Source organism: Loxodonta africana, chromosome 16 (assembly GCF_030014295.1).
Source record: "Loxodonta africana isolate mLoxAfr1 chromosome 16, mLoxAfr1.hap2, whole genome shotgun sequence".
NCBI classification, from domain to species: Eukaryota; Metazoa; Chordata; class Mammalia; order Proboscidea; family Elephantidae; genus Loxodonta; species Loxodonta africana.
The window spans coordinates 78396987-78415310 of NC_087357.1; the positions used below are offsets into that span (position 1 = coordinate 78396987).

The 18324-nt window shown below is 48.1% G+C and overlaps 1 long non-coding RNA gene across 4 annotated transcripts in view; it reads right to left on the reverse strand.

Moving 5' to 3' along the window:
- Positions 1–1490: 1490 nt before the first annotated feature.
- The window catches only part of LOC111750337 (uncharacterized), a 54486-nt gene continuing 37652 nt past the window's right edge, over positions 1491–18324 (reverse strand). The window contains exons 3-5 of one of the 4 annotated variants that reach the window (XR_010318142.1): positions 13535–15287; positions 10650–12982; positions 1491–7366 (exon numbers count right to left, since the gene is read on the reverse strand). This is a non-coding gene — a long non-coding RNA (uncharacterized LOC111750337). Of the gene's footprint in view, positions 12983–13534; positions 15288–18324 lie in introns of all 4 variants that reach the window. The other 3 variants (XR_010318141.1, XR_010318143.1, XR_010318140.1) reach the window with 3 other exon arrangements.

Below are 18324 nucleotides of genomic sequence, written 5' to 3' on the forward strand. Positions count from 1 at the left end.
CCAGGCAGGTTTCTGAGAGGAAGAAACCGAGACCCTGAGCTGTGTGATCAGCAATGTAGAATATGGATGCAGAAACAGGCAGAGTGTGAGAGAGCAGAGCTGGGAAGGGACTCCAGACCCTTCCAGACTGGCCAAGCTGCCAGAGACCCACAGCTGGGGGGTTTTCCTGTCAGTTCATGCAGTGATACCAAGCCAAGGGTATTGTTTTCCCTGGCCTCTGCCATTGATAAAACAGAGAAAAACAGCTTCCATGATAACATTGATGCCTCCAGACCTTCCTGCCCCTCGCCTTCCTGGTTAGAGTCTGTCTCCGCCTGCACTCCTTCCTCTCCCTCCTTTTGGACCGCAAGCTGGGCTGAGACACGGCGTGGGACCAGCGAGCGGGGTGTGAGCGTCCCACCCGCAGTTACCTCAGTGGGCTCGTAGATTTTCTGACTTGGACCTCCATCCTGTCAGGGCCCAGCAGGGCTGTGTGCTAGAACTAGTTCACACCGACTCGTTAGAGCCAATTGCTAAAGTTCTAGGAATTTTGTTAGCCATTTATTAAATACAGTCATTACTAAAAATTAAATTAAACAAACTTTGAGTTAAATAAATTATGTTAAAAACAAAGTAAAGTTTGGGGCAATGAGAACTTCTTGGACATGGATAGTGGTGGTGCTCGTACCACATGGTGAAGGTATATGGTCACTGAAATGTACACTTAAAAATGGCTAAAATGACAAATTTTTTGTTATATATATTTACCACATAAAACTTTAAAAAAGGCAATAAATGCTCAAAACTCAACACGTCCTAATTATTTTACTACATTTTACAACGACCTCTGCTCCTGAGGTGATTTACGTCACAGTAGTCACTCGGTGGAAATCTGATAAAATGGCTCGCTGGTGCCCATCTCCCCACCAGCTGCGTTTGCCACGTAGGTAGCCTGAAATCCGTGGGAATATTTACACCACAGAAATCGGCAAACACTACACATCAAGGCTGTTTCGGGGAAGCCAGCTGGTTGTTAACCATTTATCAGTACACCACTGCTGGTAGGTGCCTTCTCTGAGGGCCCCCTCTGAGGAGCCTGTGGTCCAGAGAGGGCCCGAGGTTTACGCAGGGCCACACAGAGAGTCACAGGTAGCACTGGGATGCGAGTCCAGGTCTTCTGAGGCCTCCCCTGTGAGAGACACCCCACTCGTCCTTCCGTAGTACTTTCCTGCCCCTGTGTATGCAACGTGTATGTTCACATATTTGCAGGGCATTGTCCCGTTTTTTTTTTTCCCCTATTTTTAAAAGAAATTATTTTACAATGGCTATATGCTATCAGTGTCAAAAATTTTAACCACTTGTAATTCCACCAGCCAGTGATAACCAGTGTTAACTTTGTGATATACAGCATTACAGCCTTGTATCTCTGCATAGATACATACATGGATTTTTACCAGAAAAGCTTATAATCTGAATCCTGCCTTCGTTTTCCAACTTTGCAATGTGTCATGGGCTCCTCAAGTCCACATACACCTTTCTCCCATGTCAGTTGTACTAGACGCATCGAGCGCCTTGTTCCCTGACAGGGCTGTATGGTGCATTCGCAATCAGGCAGACCTGGTTCAAACCTCAGCTCTGGCACCTAATTGGTGTGTGACTGGGGACAAGGAAAGTAACCTCTCTGTGCCTCCTCTGTTAAATGTAGCTAGTAATAGCACTTATTTCATAGGACCACTCTGAGAATTAAACGACTGTGTGTCACGCTGTTAAGCACAGCGCCTGCCAGAGTAAACCCCGACTACATGTTAGCTAAGTTTTCACGTTAGCTTTAACTTATTTCACCCGGGGGTTGCTTTCTAGCTGTTGTGTGCCTTCTCTCCAGGTGACTCCAAGCTCCCTGAGCCTCGAGTAGGCACCACTGAGACGGGTGCCATCGCGCTGGAGCTGACATGGCCAAAAGGAGCTCTTGGTCTTCTGCAGACTGCTCATCCTTGAGGGTCGCCCACATCAGCGATCAGTAACCCAAGTCAACAACTAAGTCATAGCCAATTCCTCCCTCTCTCCCCTTACGCAGTCATCCCTGTCTGTGCTGCTTCTAAAGTAGACCCCATACCTGCCCACCAGCCTCTCTCCCCACTACCAGCATCCTCGTCCCACCCACTGTCCTCCTCAGTGCTCTTTCTGCTTCTCCTCTCGCCCACCTCCCCCCAGCCTATTTTATAACAGTAGCCAGGGGAATATTTTAAAAAGCTGTGCAAACTGTATGTTACAACCCATTGGTGGTAGTGAAAGTAATTTAATGGGTTGTGACCTGACTTATTTTAATAGAACAGAAAAATTGAGACTATCAGAACGCTTTGCACAAAGTAGTTACTGTTTTGGATACTTTGCTTCATTTATAAGAAAGCATACAGACGTTTACATAAGTGGAGTGTCATGATATAACTATCATATTTCTTACTTCTTACTATTAAGGACAGACTGAAAGTTTGAAGCCACTGTTTTAAAAAATCATTTATTAGATGTTATTACTCCCTTGGAAACCTGGTGGCATAGTGGTTAAGTGCTACAGCTGCTAACCAAAGGGTCAGCTATTCAAATCCACCAGGTGCTCCTTGGAAACTCTATGGAGCAGTTGTACTCTGTCCTATAGGGTCACCATGAGTTGGAATCGACTCGACGGCACCAGGTTTGGTTTGGGTTTTTTTTATTACTCTCTTGCTCAAAAATCATCCAGTACCCTGAGGGACCCAATTGCTGGGCTGAGGGCTGTGGAGACCATGGTCTCGGCGAAATGGTCTCAGCGAACATCTAGCTCCATTGACATAACATAGATTATAAAGAATATGTTGTACATTTTACTTTGGTGAGTAGCATCTGGGGTTTTAAAAGCCTGTGAGCACCCATCTAGGATACTCCACTGGTCTCATTCCTTTGGGAGCAAGGAAGGATGAAGAAAGCTAAAGATACAAGGGAAAGATTAGTCCAAATGGACCACATCTACCACGACTTCCACCAGACTGAGTCCAGCACGACGAGATGGTGCCCGGCTACCACCACCGACTGCTCTGACAGGGATCACAGTAGAGGGTCCTGGACAAACCTGGAGAAAAATGTAGAACAAAATTCTAGCTCAAAAAGAAAGACCAGACTTGCTGGTCTCACAAAGACTGGAGAAACCCTGCGAGTATGGCCCCCAGACACCCTTTCAGCTCAGTAATGAGGTCACTCCTGAGGTTCACCCTTCAGCCAAAGATTGAACAGGCCCAGGAACAAAACAAGACTAAAGGGGCGCGCCAGCCCTGGGACAGGGACTGGAAGGCAGGAGGGGACAGGAAAGCTGGTAACAGGGAACCCAAGATTGAGAAAAGAGAGTGTTGACATGTTATGGGGTTGTTAACTGATGTCATACAACAATGTGTGTACTAACTGTTTGATGAGAAACTAGTTTGGTCTGCAAACCTTCATCTAAAGTAAAAAAAAAAAAAAAAAAAAAATCCTCCAGTAGTTTCCAGAGCACTCTAAGCAGGTCTGGAGTCTTCACCCTGCCCCTGAGGTCCCTGGGTGGTGCAACTGTTTTGTGGTCAGCTATTAACCGAAAAGTTGGTGGTTCAAATCCACCCAGCGGCCCTATGGAAGAAAGGCTTGGCGGTCTATTTCTATTGTTGCTGTTGTTGGTTGCTGTCAAGTCAGTTCTGACCCATAGCAGCTCACGTGTTACACAGTAGAACTGCTCCATGGGGTTTTCTTGGCTGTAACCTTTTTTTTTTTTTAATTGTCCATTAGGTGAAAGTTTACAGAGCAAATCACTTTCCATTTGATAGTTTGTAAAGGAGTGTTCCAAAACTTTGGTTTCCTTCCCCCAACGGGTCAGCACCCTCCCCATTTCTTCTCTGGTTTCCCCATTTCCTTTAGTCCTGATTTCCTATCCCTTCCTGCCTTCTCATCTTTGCTTTTGGGCAAATGTTGCCCTTCTGATCTCACATAATTGATTGTTCTAAGGAACACCTTCCTTTTGGGTGTTATTGTTTATTTTATGGGTCTGTCTATGGTTTGGTGGGAAGGTGGTCTCTGGCCATCAGTTCCAGTTCAGAAAGGTGTCTTAAAGCCACAGTCTCTGGGATTCCTCCAGTCTCTGTCAGACCAGTAAGTCTGGTCTTTTTTGTGAATTTGGTTTTCTGTTCTACAGTTTTTTCTCCCGCTCTGTCCAGGACCCTCTGTTGTGACCTCAGCCAGAGCGGTCGGTGGTGCTACCTGGGCACCATCTAGTTCTTCTGGTCTGGGGGTTGTGTTGTTGTTATTGTTGTTACATGCCGTCGAGTTGATTCCTACTCATAGTAACCCTAAGCACAACGGAACGAAACACTGCCTGGTCCTGAGCCACCCTTACAATCGTTGTTATGCTTGAGCTCGTTGTTGCAGCCACTGTGTCAATCCACCTTGTTGAGGGTCTTCCTCTTTTCTGCTGACCCTGTACTCTGCCAAGCAAGATGTCCTTCTCCAGGGACTGATCCCTCCTGACAACATGTCCAAAGTATGTAAGACACAGTCTCACTATCCTTGCTTCTTAAGAGCATTCTGGTCGTACTTCTCCTAAGACAGATTTGTTTGTTCTTTTGGCAGTCCATGGTATATTCAATATTCTTCGCCAGCACCACAATTCAAAGGCGTCAATTCTTCTTCAGTCTTCCTTATTCATTGTCCAGCTTTCACATGCATATGATGCGACTGAAAATATGATGGCTTGGGTCAGGCACACCTTAGTCTTCAAGGTGACATCTTTGGTCTTCAACATTTTGAAGAGGTCCTTTGCAGCAGATTTACCCAATGCAATGGGTCTTTTGATTTCTTCGCTGCTGCTTCCATGGCTGTTGATTGTGGATCCAAGTAAAATAAAATCCTCGACAACTTCAATCTTTTCTCCATTTATCGTGATGTTGCTCATTGGTCCAGTTGTGAGGATTTTTGTTTTCTTTATGTTGAGTTGTAATCCATGCTGAAGGCTGTGGTCTTTGATCTTCATTAATAAGTGCTTCATGTCCTCTTCACTTTCAGCAAGCAAGGTTGTGTCGTCTGCATAACGCAGGTTGTTAATGAGTCTTCCTCCAATCCTGATGACCCGTTCTTCTTCATGTAGTCCAGCTTCTCTGATTATTTGCTCAGCATACAGATTGAGTAGGTATGGTGAAAGAATACAACCCTGACGCACACCTTTCCTGACTTTAAACCAATCAGTATCCCCTTGTTCTGTCCGAACAACTACCTCTTGATCTATGTAAAGGTTTTCCTCCTGAGCACAATTAATTGTTCTGAAACTCCCGTTCTTTGCAATGTTATCCATAGTTTGTTATGATCCATATAGTCAAATCCCTTTGTGTGGTCAATAAAACACAGGTAAACATCCTTCTGGTATTCTTTGCTTCCAGCCAAGATCCATCTGTCATCAGCAATGATATCCCTGGTTGCACGTCCTCTTCTGAAACCGGCCTGAATTTCTGGCAGTTCCCTGTTGATATACTGCTGCAGCCGGTTTTGAATGATCTTCAGCAAAATTTTGCTTGCGTGCAATATTAATGATATTGTTCTATAATTTTCACATTTGGTTGGATCACCTTTCTTGGGAATAGGCATAAATATGGATCTCTTCCAGTCAGTTGGCCAGGAAGCTGTCTTCCATATTTCTTGGCATAGATGAGTGAGCACCACCAGCGCTGCATCTGTTTGTTGAAACATCTCAACTGATATTCCGTCAATTCCTGGAGCCTTGTTTTCCGCCAATGCCTTCAGAGCAGCTTTGACTTCTTCCTTCAGTACCATCAGTTCCTGATCATATGCCACCTCTTGAAATGGCTGAACATCGACTAATTCTTTTTGGTATAATGACTCTGTGTATTCCTTCCATCTTCTTTTGATGCTTCCTGCATAGTTTAATATTTTCCCCATGGAATCCCTCACTATCGCAACTCGGGGCTTGAATTTTTTCTTCAATCCTTTCAGCTTGAGAAAAGCCAAGCATGTTCTTCCCTTTTGGTTTTCCATCTCCAGCTCTTTGCACATCATTATAATACTTTACTTTGTCTTCTCGAGCCGCCCTTTGAAATCTTCTGTTCAGTTCTTTTACTTCATCAATTCTTTCTTTTGCCTTAGCTGCTCGATGTTCGAGAGCAAGTTTCAGAGTCTCCTCTGACATCCATCTTGGTCTTTTCTTTCTTTCCTGTCTTTTCAATGACCTCTTGCTTTCTTCATGGATGATGTCCTTGATCTCATTCCACAACTCATCTGGTCTTCAGTCACTAGTGTTCAATGCGTCAAATGTATTCTTCAGATGGTCTCTAAATTCAGGTGGGATATACTCAAGGTCATATTTTGGCTCTCGTGTCTGTCAGTTTGTCGTACTGTGGGGGCTTGTGTGTTGCTGTGATGCTGGAAGCTATGCCACCGGTATTCAGATACCAGCAGGGTCACCCACGGAGGACAGGTTTCAGCTGAGCTTCCAGACTAAGACAAACTAGGAAGAAGGACCCAGCAGTCTACTTCTGAAAAGCATTAGCCAGTGAAAACCTTATGAATAGCAGCGGAACATTGTCTGATACAGTGCTGGAAGATGAGCCCCCCGGGTTGGAAGGCACTCAAAAGATGGCTGGGAAAGAGCTGCTTCCTCAAAGTAGAGTTGACCTTAATGACGTGGATGGAGTAAAGCTTTCCAGACATTCATTTGCTGATGTGGCAAGACTCAAAATGAGAAGAAACAGCTGCAAACATCCATTAATAATGGGAACCTGGAATGTGTGAAGTATGAATCTAGGAAAATTTGAAATCGTCAAAAATGAAGTGAAACGCATAAACATCGATACCGTAGGCATTAGTGAGCTGAAATGAACTGGTACTGGCCATTTGGAATTGGACAGTCGTACAGTCTACTATGCTGGGAATGACAACTCAAAGAGGAACAGTGTTGCATCCGCCGTCAAAAAGAACGTTTCAAGATCTATCCTGAAGTACAACGCTGTCAGTGTTAGGGTAATATCCATCCGCCTACAAGGAAGACCAGTTAATGCGACTGTTATTCAAGTTTACGCACCAACCACTAGGGCCAAAGGTGAAGAAATAGAAGACTTTTATCAGCTGCTGCAGTCTGAAATTGATCGCACACGCAGTCAAGATGCACTGATAATTACTGGCGATTGGAATGCGAAAGTTGGAAACAAGAAGGATCAGTAGTTGGAAGCTATGGCCTTGGTGATAGAAACAATGCCGGCGATCGAATGATAGAATTTTGCAAGACCAGCGACTTCTTCGTTGCAAATACCTTCTTTCGCCAACATAAATGGCGACTGTACACATGGACCTCACCAGGTGGAGCACACAGAAATCAAACTGACTGCATCTGTGGAAAGAGACAAAGGAAAAGCTCAATATCCTCAGTCAGAGCAAGGCCAGGGGCCGGCCGTGGAACAGACCATCCAGTGCTCCTCTGCAAGCTCAAGCTGAAAGTGAAGAAAACCGTAGCGAGTCCACGCGGGGCGGTGCAGGCTGTGGTTTACGGGGTCTTTTAGGCCTTTGGACCATTCGCTGCCTGGAGTCTGGTTCTCTTCACCCTTCTCTGCTCTGGACAGTGAGAGACCAGCAGATGCGTCTCAGACGGACTCGGCTGTCATCTTTATGGAAGCAGATCACCAGGCCCTCCTTTCATGGCACCACTGGGTGGGTTTGAACCGCCAACCTTTAGATGAGCAGTCCAGTGCGAACCGCCCCTGAGAACCCAGTGGGGTGCAGCTCTGCTCTGACACACGTGGGGTTGACGTGAGTCAGAAGCGACTCCACAGCAATGTTTTTGTTTGTTTGTTTGTTTGTTTGTTTACCTGTCTCCAGGGCCCTGTGCGATCTGCCTCCTTCTCTGACCTTGTGCCACCTACTCTCTTTCCAGTCTCTGGCCTTCTTTTTGTTCTTCTAAGATCCCGACTTGTCCAGCCCTTAGGGTCTTTCCACTAGCTGGTCCCACTGCCTGGACCACTCAGCCCCAAATATTTGCCCACTGCAGGGATCAGGCCTCAACTCAAACGTCGCCTCCCCAGGGAGGCCTTTCCTGGCCACCTGGTAGCTCCTCACAACACGACCCTTTCATTTCTCACCTGGCCCTTTGTACCATCTGAAATCATTCTGCTCATTTATTTGCTCACTCACAGGGACCTTGTCTCTTTCGTCCAGCACACAGCATGCCGCCTGGTACACAGACAGTAAGGGATCGATACCTGCTGGCGAATGCATGCCCTGAGCCCAGCACCCGGGAAGCAAGGCCTTGGTGTCTGCTGACAACTGGAAGCTGGCTTGGGTATCTCCCCGTGCCCCTCTGCCGAGCCAGACTGTGGGGGGCTCTGCTGGCTAGCCCACCCCCGTGCTCTGGCACAGGACAGTGAGGTCCCAGAGAATAAGAGATGCTGAAAGGCACAGAGTGAGCAGGCGGCAGAGTGAGGTGTGCAGCCCTGCCAACTGACACCACTGTCCCCTGCTGCCCCTGGGCACCCCTGTGTGTAGCCAAGGACTTTGCCCTTGAGCCTGCTCCGGCCATAGCCCTCGGGAGGTCCCGGGTCTCCTGCACCTTCATCAGATGTTTTGGTACCTTTATTCCTATTTTATTTTACTTTACTGTATTTTTGTTTTGCTGTATTTAACTTCATTATTTTGTAGTAAGAGTCCATCCATCTTCTGTGTCCTGGCGAAGCTAATGATTTACCACCTGGTTCTGAGCTTTGGTCACCTCGCTCCTCCCTGCCTCTCCCTCCTTCCCAATCCCCCAATGACTGTCAGGCTACTGCCCTCCCCCACACCCCGTCCCCCTTACTGGGAGGAAGGCCAGCTTCACTCACCCTCGGCCAGGGCACAGCCTTGGCACCATGCTCACCAGTGCCTGGGGGTGGGTCCAGGGTTGCCATGGCTCCTTCCCCACTCTGCATGAGCACCTGAGACCCATTCCTTTGTCAACCTCGACTCCAGGGCCCCAGCAAAACCTCCCGGAACCTCTGCTTCCTTGTCTGTGTTCTGGGCATAGGAATCTGTGCCATGCCTTCTTCCCAGGGCTGGGGGAGGATCCCATTAGAACAAAGGAGGTGAATACCCTCTGCGGGCCCAAGGCTCCATCTGCTCCCACATGAGTATGCAGGGTTATGAGCAGACAGCCAATCTTCTGCAGGACAGTCCTCCTGTCCCCTGGTGATTCTGTCAGTCTCTCTGCCTTCCACAGTGGACACGCTTTGAGCCCCTCTGCAGACTGGTAGCCCTCTTCCAGCTGATGTCCCTTTCCCAGTCATGCCCAGGCCTGACCTGCCCTCTGAGCCTGCTGGGCCCCTAACAAAGCCCCCCCGATTTATATAACCACTCTGGCCTGCTCCCCTTCCTCCTGGACAGGGTTTCCAGATTTAACAAAACAAAAAACCAAAAAAGCACAACAACAACAAACTAGATGTCCAGTGAAATTTGAATTCCAGACAAGCAACGCAGGCATTTTTAGTATAAGTATATCCCACACAGTTTCTGGGACATACTTATACTAAAAAATGGTATGTAGTCTATCTGAAATTCACATTTAACTAGGCATGCTGTATTTTATCTGGCAGCCTTACTTCAGGAGCTTTCTCAGTTTGTAGCCTCTGGGCAATCACCTAAACCGCACTTGACCTTGGTTTCCCTTTCTGAACATGGGAAGTGTGATAGATAACTCTCAGGAGGGTCTGGAGGTGGGGCTTCTTCCTCCCCACGCAGGCTCCTCCACCTTCTTCTAAAGTTCCCACTGGGTAAGACTCCCGACATTGGCCACACCACCTTCTTCAGCTGTGCACTCACTCACTGCGCCCCCAGTCGCCAGGTGGTTTGGCACCAGGGCCCCGTCTTCTCCATCCCGAAGCCCGCCATCAGCCCCAGTGGCTAAGCATTAGGATAACTGTGTCTTGGTTTGCTTGGGACAGTCCAGGCTCATGTTGCTATTCCAGGGTAGATGATCAATTTATAACGCCTCCTGTAACTTCCAAAAATGTACAGTAAATTATGTGATGACTACCCACCATCCTCCCTCCTCAGTTCCTCGACTGCCTCGTCTCCAGGGACTGTTACATCTACTGCACTCCACCCCTCGAACTTTCTCTGGTCACGTCACTCAGAACCATCCACCCCGACGTTGAAAATGCATCCATTTCTCTTTGGCCGTAACTGCTCTCCTTCCAACTCATACTGCCAGCTTCTCTTCTTCCCATCTTGTCTTCTTTCCCCATCAACAGTTTATGGCCTGGTACATCTTGTCAATCACTCTCTCAACAGCATCCCACTAGTCCGTTCGGCTTGGCATCTCACCTGCCCAGAAAATTCCAGTGTAGACTCATCCATCATCAGCCTTCCCTAGACCAAGCCTGAGATCTCAAAAGATGCTGGAGACCCTTGCACAATCACGTAGGCTGGCACCACTAAATTCTTGGCCACCAAGAGTTCAACTGGCCCTCAATAGGGATCAAGCTTCTCAAAGGCTATTTAAAACCTTTTTCACTTTTTTTGGGCAACCTTCTATTCCACCATCTTTTCCTCCATCTGGGCAGGTAACCTTGTCTTTGATATCAGGAATTGAACAGAAGCCATTGGGTGGATGATCCCACAACATCCTGCCACCAAACCCATAGACTTACCTGCTCTGGGTCCTTTTCTTTCCATTGTTCTTCTGTGACAATGGAAGGGATGTTCCTCCCCTGGTGCTTGGAAACCCTTCCCTTCTTTTTGCAACCATCCTGTGTCTCCAACCTTTCCTTCTCTCCTGTGTCCTTCTCGTCAGCATTTGAGCATCCTCAAGTCTCTACCATCCAAAGAAAATCCTTCTGCTTTCTCTTAAAAACCAAAAAAAAGTTGCCATTGAGTGGACACTGACTCATGGTGATCCCACGTGTGTCGGAGTAGAACTGTGCTCCACGGAGCTCTTAATGGCTGATTTTTCAGAAGTAGCTCACGAAGCTTCCCTCTGAGGCACCTCTGGGTGGACTCAAGTCTCCAACCTTTCAGTTAGCAGCCAAGTGTGTTAACTGGGTACACTACTCAGGACTCCACTGCTTTCTCTAGCCACACTCTTTCTATCACTTCACGACCAAACTGGTACACGTGTTCGACATTTGCTGTTTCCTCATCTCAGCTGTCCACTCACCACCCCAAATCCTCCATCACCTCCCTTCTATCCCTATCACTTCACTGAAAATGCTCTGGTGAAAGTCAGAAGTGTCCTCCTTGATGTTAAATGGCTCAGTCCTCTGGCCACATCTCAGCTCTGACCTGAGCAGCATTTGACACTCTTACTCACCCCACCCGGTAATCACCTTGGTTGTCCTTCTTTCTGGCCGCTGCCCAGTGAGCTCCACTGCAGACTCTGCTCTGCCAGCCTTAAGTGTTGCTTCACCGGGAGGCTGAACTCTCGCTGGGGACCCTTATCCATTTTCATTGTTTTAATCACCTTCTTTGTGTTGATGACTCCTGTATTAGATTCCTGCGGGCGCCATAGCAAATTACCACAAACTGGGTGGTATTCTCTCACAGTTCTGGAGTCAGGAGTTCAAGTTCAAGGTGTTGGCAGGACTGTACTCCCTCTGGGGCTCTAGGGATCACCCTTCCTTGCCTCTTTCAGCTTCTGGCTGTTGTTGGTTTTCCTTGATTTGTGGCCTTCTGGCCAATCACTCCAGTCTCTGCCTCTGCGGTTACAGCACCTCCTTCTCCATGTGTCTCTTATAAGGATGCTTGTCACTGGACTTAGGGCCCACCCAGATGATCCAGGATGATATCATCTCAAGATCCTTAACTTAATTACATCTGCAAAGATGCTTTCTCTAAATATGGCCACATTCGCAGATTCCAGGCATTTGACATGATATATTCTGGAGGGGTATTACTCAGTCTTAAAGTAAGTCGTCTGCCAATTAAAATAGGACAATTTTCATATAGCAGAAGATCCCAAACTAATGGTGTCTTAAAACAATGTACAAGTTTATTTCTCTCTTGCATAAAAGTAATCTGAATATAGGCTTCCAGGGCCAGTGTGGAAATTCCATATGTCATCAAGGGCCCAGGTTTTTAGCTTTCTGTTTCATATCCTCTACCTTCAAAGTCACCTCATGGCCCAAGATAGCTGCCGGAGCTCCAGCCATTATGACCGTGATAAGTTGGAAGCCATAACTTAGTCACATGGCCACACCAATCTGCAAGGGAGGCTGGGAGAAGTGGACTTTTATTCTAGGCCATAATATGCTCATCTAACAAGGAGGGAGATAATGCACGCTAAGGTGGATAATTTACTATTGCTTCTGAGTTCAAAATCTGTGCCCTTAACAGCTACCTTGTGTTGCCTTTCCTGCTGGAGTCCTCAAATACATTTAAACTGAATTCCTCCTCCCCCCACCCAACTATCTCACTTCCTGTGTTTCCCACTGAGTGAATGGACCATGAGCCACTTAGCTGGCCTAGGAGTGGCCCCTGCCACCTCACTATCCAGTGCCTCAGGGCCAAGTTTCAGCAAACGTAGCACCCATCTGGCCCGTCTCCACTCCAGACATCACCTCGCCCAAGAGTGCAGTCATAGGCTGAGTTCTCACAGCCCTCAGCTTCCCACCTCCCTGCAAGTCTGTCTTCCCAGCCAACTTCCCTGGGTTTAAACAGCTCTGAGCTGTGGCTCCTAGGGAGAAGCCGTGATGCATGCAGGACCCTCCAGATCTCTGCAGTCTACCACCCTCTGAACGTGGGTCACTGTAAAGATTTTGGCTTTTATTAGGAGTGAGATGGAGAGGCATGGGAGCCTTCTGAGTGGAGTGACATGGTCCGACTTATACCCTAAGCAGGCAAGGGCAGAAGTATGGACACTGGCGGGAAGCTCCTGTCCTACTCCAGGCAAGAGGTGATGGTGGCTGGGAGCAGGTTGTTAGCTCGTGAGGTGGTGAGACGTGGTTGGACACTGGATGTATTCTGATAGTAGAGCCAACAGGATTTCCTGCGAAGTGTGAGAGATAACACAAGGTTTTTTGTTTTGTCTAGTTTGTTTCTTTTTTACCTAAGCAACTGGAAGGATGGACTTGCCCTCAACTGAGATGAGGAAGATGGACTGCAGGAGGGCAGGTGTGGGGGGAAAGATTAGGAGCTCAATTTGGGGTACATTTCATTCGAGATGTCTGTTAGACATTCTGATGGAGATATCAAGTAGGCAGTTGAGTATTCCAGTTTAGGAGAGAGATCTGGACTAAAGCCAGGAATCGTCAAAATGCAGATGGTGTTTACATTCATGGGACAGGAGCAGGTCACCAGTGTGCAAGTACAGGTAGAAACTAGGAGCTGAGAAGTGAGTTCCAGGGAACTTCAACATTTAGGCATTAGGAGATGAGGTGAGCTAGCAAAAGAGACTGAGAAGCAGCAGCCTGAGAGTTAGGGGAAGTATAAGGCCAAGGACGTGCTCTGGAGACAAGTGAAGGAAGTATCTCCAGGGAGAGGGAGTGACCCCTGTGTCAAAGGCTGCTGATGGGTTAGGGAAGAGGAGGGCTAGACTTGCCTGCTGGATTTAGCCTCCTGGAGGTCATTGGTGACCTTGGTGAGAGCAGCTGGCAGGAGTGGTAGAGGTAAAAGTTTTGGTGAAGCTGGTACAGGAGAGAGACTGCAGGACAGCACCGAGGAGGGAGTACATGATGTCACAGTGCCCTGGGACACCCTGAAGGGGACCTGCACACGGCATGGCCGTAGGGACAGAGAGGAGAGGAGGGAATCAGGAGATATTGAGGAAGGTTTAGGGTATTTGGAAGAGCAAAGCTCTAGGATGATACCCAGCCTTCTGGCTCCAGGGGCTGGCTGGATACTGTCTGGAACCACAGGAAGAGAAGCAGGTGTCCGGAGGCAGATGAGGAGCTCAGCATGGGAGGGCTGAGTTTGGGGTGATCTGAGACTCCAGGTGGGTGTGTCTGGGAGTGATTGGATACTCAAGTCTCTAGGTAAGAGATGTGGGCTGGAGGCAGTGATTTTGGAAATTAAAGAAGAGACAAAAGCAAGATTAGGGTGCAAGTTGGCTCTGCAGTTAATGATAGCAATATCTTCCGTTTATCAAGCCCATTTATCAGCTGGGCATTGCATTAGACACTTGCGTACCTTACCTCATTTGGCTCTCACAGCCACCCTATGAAACTGGTAACATCATTTTCTAAGATGTAGGAGAGATAGGAGCCCTGGTGGCACAGTGGTTAAACACCCAGTTGGTTAAATGCTCAGTTTGAATCTACCAGTCGCTACGTGGGAAAAGGATGTGGCAGTCTGTTCCCATGAAGATTACTGTTCTGCTCTGTCCTATAGGGCTGTCGTGTGTCGGAATTGACTTGACGGCCGTGGATTTAGGAGACATTCGTAGGAGTTAGGTGATTCGACCAGAATCACACCTGGATTAAGCTGTAACCAGACATGTAAACGGTCCTGACACCAAAGACCATGCTTTTTCCACAGCCTCTAATTTTAGCAGGGACACTGGACTTGAGAACCAACCCATACACCCCCAGCGTGCCCAGCCTGGTGCTGAGGCCCAGGACAGAGGGAGCTGTGGGCCCAACACAGCCATACAATGGGTGCTCTTTACAAAATCTGTTGCCGTCGAGGCAATTCCGACTCCTAGCAACCCTGTAGAACAGAGTAGAACTGCCCCATAGGGTTTCCAAGGAGCAGCTTGTGGATTCAAACTGCAGACTTAAGGTTAGTAGCCGAGCTCCTAACCACTGCGCCACCAGGGTCCCAGGAGCTCTTCGAATGATGACAAATGAGCGCAGCCAAAGCTGTGGGTGGGGACAGCCTGGACTCTGGGACTGGTCAGCAGTGGTGCTACCCACCGGCACAGAGTGTGCCTGGTTCAAGGCTGGCTTGCCCTGGCATGCCTGGGAAGATGCCTAGGGACCAGCCCCCTCATGGGGGTCAGCTCCAAGTTGGTTGACTTCAAGGAGCTGCAGCACTCAGAGAGTGTCTCAGGAGGCTTCTGTCCGCCTTGCCTGTGTGACTACCCTTAGCCATAGCTGACAGTGCCAGGGACCTGACCCTGCCCGGACACCACGGTTTTTCTCTTAGAATGGGAAAAGTGGTGTCAACTCTCAGCCCTCACTATTGTCCCAGCACAAACTGCTGCCCTTGGTTTGGTGGACAGCCAGGCTTGGTAGAAATTCCTGCTACTGGTGGTCAGGCTCCAAGCAGGGTGGTCTGCTACTCTTCCACCCCCTCCAGGGTTCAAAGGTCTCTTCCTCTCTCTGGGGTCTTCCCATCAAAGTCGTCCTCAGGACCTGGAAAGGGGAAAAGGATTTGTTTTGTAATATGAGGTCAGACCCAAGAGAGGACTTACTGACCCCTGGGTCACTATCACCATCATCATTAAAAGCTTTAATTAATTGCACAGTGTGTGCTTGCTGTTCAGAGTTGGTCATTGCCCCTGGGGGTGTTTGTAATCTGAGACAGATAGACTTGTTCAAGATGTGAGTAGTCAAAAAGACGTTTGCAAACATCAGGCAGAGTCCAGAGTTCCATAGATGAAAAGAATCTGAACTAAAGGTGGAAGTCTGAGTCCATCTTAGATATGATGCCAAAAGCACAAACAACAAAAGAAAAAGTAGACAAACTGGATTTCATCAAAATTGAAAATGTTTGTGTTGCAAAGGACACCATCAAGAAGTGAAAAGACAACGGGAATAGTGGGAGAAAACATTTGCAAATCGTATATCTGATAAGGGACTAGCATCCAGAATATAAGGAGCCCCGGTGGTACAACGGTTAAGCGCTCAGCTGCTAATGGAAAGGTTGGCAGTTCAAACCCACCTAGCAATCTGCCCCCATAAACATTTCAGAGTAGAAAACCCTCTGGGGCACTTCTACCCTGTAACACATGGGGTCCCCATGAGCCAGAATTGACTCAGGAGCACCTAACAACAACAACAACATCCATAATATATGAAGAATTCTTTCAATTCAATAATAAAAAGTAAATTACTCAAATTAAAAACGGGCAAAGGATTTGAATAAACATCTCTCCAAAGAAGATACACAAATGGCCAATAAGCACGTGAAAAGATGCTCAATACCATTGTCACTGGGGAAATGGAAATCAAAGCCCCCGGGATACCCCTTCACACCCCCTAGGATGGCTATAAAAAAGACGAGCATCGACAAGCGTCCAGAAAACTGTGGAGAACCTGGAACCCTCAGACGATGCTGGAGAGAGTGTAAAACGGTGCAGCTGCTGTGGCAAACAGCTGGTGGTACCTCAAAAATCAAACACAATCACCATAAAACCCACCCCAGTGCCGTCGAGTCGATTCCAACTCATAGCGACCCTATAGGACAGAGTAGAACTGCCCCGTGTGACCCAGAAATTCCACCCCTAGGTGTATACCCAAGAGACTTGAAAGCAGGAGCTAAAACCGACACTTGGACGCCGGTGTTCACTGCAGCACTGTTCTCAACAGCCGGAGAGTGGGCAGACCCAGTGTCCATCAACAGACGGAGGAAGAAAGTGGACAGACCCAAGTGTCCATCAACAGACGGAGGGATAAACAAGATGCGGGGTATACGGAAATGGATGAAAAGCCATGAGATGAGATGAAATAGTGCTGATACACGCTACGGCATAGATGAGCTTTGGAAACACTGGGCTAAATGGGAGAAGCCAGACACAAAAGGCCGCATAGCGGATGATTCCATTTATAAGAAACCCACAGTAACAGAAAGCAGTTCAGTGGTTACCAGGGGCTGGGGCAGGAGGCATGGAGGGTGGCCACTCACAGGCAGAGGTTTCTTTTTGAGGTGATAGAAATGTTCTGGAACTAGATAGTTGATGGTTACACAACTCTGTGAATATGGTAAAAACCACTGAATTGTACACCTCAAAAATATATGCATTATGTCTCAAAAAAAAAGACGACTGAATTTAAACTCCCAGGTGATGTATGGACCTATTCTCTAGAGCCCCCTATGGATGATCACAGATTCTTGCTTGTTGCTTCCTGTCTTGGTCTGTGGAAAACCTGATGGCGCACCTGTTAAGAGCTATGGCTGCTAATCAAAAGGTTGGCAGTTCAAATTCACCAGGCGCTCCTTGGAAACTCTTTGGGACAAGTTCTACTCTGACCTATAGGGTCACTATGAATCGGAATTGAGTGGATGGCAATGGATTTGGTTTTTGGTTTTGGTTATCCTGGTCTGTGTTTAAGGAAAGGGATGGCTGGGGGCAAGAAACAGGAGCCCTTTCAAAGTCTATTAAGCAAAAAGGAAGATTTACTGGATCGATGCAGAAATACCTCACGATGCCTGAGGGCAGGCAGTGCAGGGCTTGCGGTGGAGTGAAACAGAAAGGAGCTAGGCCCCCCCACCTCCCTCTGCTCTGTCTTTGTCAGGCTCTGGGGGCAGTGTCTGTCTGCTTTCACGAGGCTCCTCAGGCTGCCCCTGAAGGCGCCGGCTACTGGCCTCGTGAGCTCAGCACTGGCCAATACCTGACCCTGCACTCTCTGCTCCAATCCAGATTCCCCGGGAGACAGCGCGTGATCCGGCCAGTCCAGGCTCTAGACTGATTCCTCCTGGGTCAAGTTTTACCCTTGGCCCGGTCAGCCTGGCCTCAGAAGAGGCTAGGGAGAGGGGGGACGTGTTCCTACTGTATTCTAAGGACGGCTTGTGCCACCAAGATGTGGGACACACAGGGCTGAAGAGGATCTGAGCCAGGGACTCAAATACTCTCTGTGTCTCTCGTCTCTGCTTCTCTCTGAGTGTCTGCGGCTCTCTTCCCCCACTGCAAACTGTCTTTTCCACATGGCTGCCAACATGGCTGCCAGCAGCAACAGGTCTACACGCCCTGGACAATGAAGGATTCTGTCACTTCCAGGGGAGAGTCTGAGAGAACTCTGTCTGACCCACTTCAGGTCATGGGAGGAAGGGCCACCCCTGGGAGGTAGGGACAGTTCCCAAGAAGAGGGAGGGGAAGACAGAACTACAGACGTCATCATCTGCAGGGCCCCTAAAGTGGAGGTTAGAGGATTGAGGAGAAGGTAGGACCATTAGCTTACCTGACCAATATGTGAGGGCTTCTGGGAGGAAGGCAGGATTTCAGGAGTTTCCACGATAGGAGAGTTACCACTTACCTATTATGTGGTGCCTTCGAAGTTGCAGGATTGCTAGAACGTGGAATCAGAACAGGGGAGCACCAAGGGAAGCCTCACTGCAAACGGGCTTTCAAAGCACCTTAGTGAACACACCTGTTAAGAGCCTGTCATTGCTCAGTACACTTACATTCCCAGAGCACCTCTGCAAGTGAGCTCCTTTCCCTGTTCTTCCGAT